Below are 1,636 nucleotides of genomic sequence, written 5' to 3' on the forward strand. Positions count from 1 at the left end.
CCGAGCCCGAAAGTCACAAGTCCCCATACATCAAATGAGCACACCAGGCCCGTCCACCTCTCCTCACTGCCCTTGACAGGGCCCTTTCTGTGTGCACAGATGTGACAGCTGTACCCTGGTCTCATCCCTCTGCCCCTGTGCCTCTGCCTGGGCCGCCCCCGTCCTGCACACCTGGTCTGTGCAGCCTCCCCAGCCCGGCCTTCCGTCCCTGCCTGGGACACCTCACACAGCGCCGTCCCCTGGAGGGGGATACGATGCCCTGGCCACCAAGGCCTCGGCTGTGTCCCCTGGGCCAGCAAATCCGGCCTGACTGTCATCAGCACCCACTCCCTCAGCCCTCTGCCTTCTCCCCTCCTGGTCGGCAGCTGAGGACATCTGGGGCCACTTTTCTGTGGGCCGTTAACAGTGCTGGTGAGCGCTGGGGATTTAGCTCAGTGGCACCTCACCCGCCTGGCAAGCACAAGGTCCTGAGTTTGATTCCTGGTACCAAGAAAAAACAAAATAAAACAAAACACAGTGCTGGTGAAACAAAGGTCAGCCCAGGGGCTCTGCGAAGACCCCGCCCCGGACCGCGAGAGGGTCTCCTCTCCAGTCCCCATCCACTGGGTCTTGGAACCCGTCCCAGAGAGAGCTGTACCTGAGAAGTGAATGGTGTGCGGGTGAGCGTGTATGTTTTGAACAGCCAATTAAAACTTCCCATTCAGCTGGGTGTGGTGATTTGTGTCTGTGATCCCAGCACCTGGGCGGCTGAGGTAGGAAGAGAGCAACTTAGTAACCTAGCAAGACCCCATCTCAAGGTTAAAAACAAAGCTGGAGGTAACTCAGTGCAAAGGTCCTGGGTTTAGATCCCAGGGCTACAAATTCTCCCCACACCCTGCTACAGAGGATCCCGACCCAGAGTCAGCAGTGGAGAGAAAGCCCACCTGTCCCCAGGGCACACATGTGCAGGAGAGACTGGTGGAGAGCACCGCCCACCCGCAGGCCTGGCCTGGGCTCCTCCTGCCGCCCAAAAGTCCCTGAGGCTGCCAGCACAGGGCCTCCCCTCCTGCGGGCTCCGAGCCCAGGGCTCCCACTGGATGACGACCAGTGGTTGGCAGCAGGCCATTGGCAGGGATCAGGAAACCGGAAACTGAGCCTGGGATGGGCAGGGGACGGGAGGCCACGGGGAGCCGGAGCCGCTGTCCCAGAGTGAGCGGCCACACAGCCTGGGCTGGGCCGGGCTTCTGACACTTAGGGACAGAGGCCAAGGACGACAGACTCAGGCCTGGCTGGCGGAGAGCAGTGAGGGAGCCCAGCGGGAACCCAGGAGGCACCGCCCGGGCGGTGACTGTGCCCCTCAGATGGCACCAAGACCTGGGACTGCGTCTGCGGGGCGACTCCAGGACAGGGAGGGCAGGCAGCGCTGGTCCCTGCGCACCACAGTCTTGTTTGCTTGCTTGCTTGCTTGCTTCCTTCCTTCCTTGCCTTCTTTACCCCCGGCTTGAATCCAGGGCCTCACACATGCTAGCCACATGCTGTACTACAGAGCTCCACCCCCTGCACTTTCATTTTTTAAATTTTGAAGCAGGGTCTCTCTAGTTGTGACCGTCCTGCCTCAGCCTCCCGGGCAGCTGGTATTGCAGGTGTGCGCCACTGC

The sequence above is a fragment of the Fukomys damarensis genome, unplaced genomic scaffold, assembly GCF_012274545.1.
Source record: "Fukomys damarensis isolate Sample0158 unplaced genomic scaffold, DMR_v1.0_HiC HiC_scaffold_5, whole genome shotgun sequence".
In the NCBI taxonomy this organism is placed as follows: domain Eukaryota; kingdom Metazoa; phylum Chordata; class Mammalia; order Rodentia; family Bathyergidae; genus Fukomys; species Fukomys damarensis.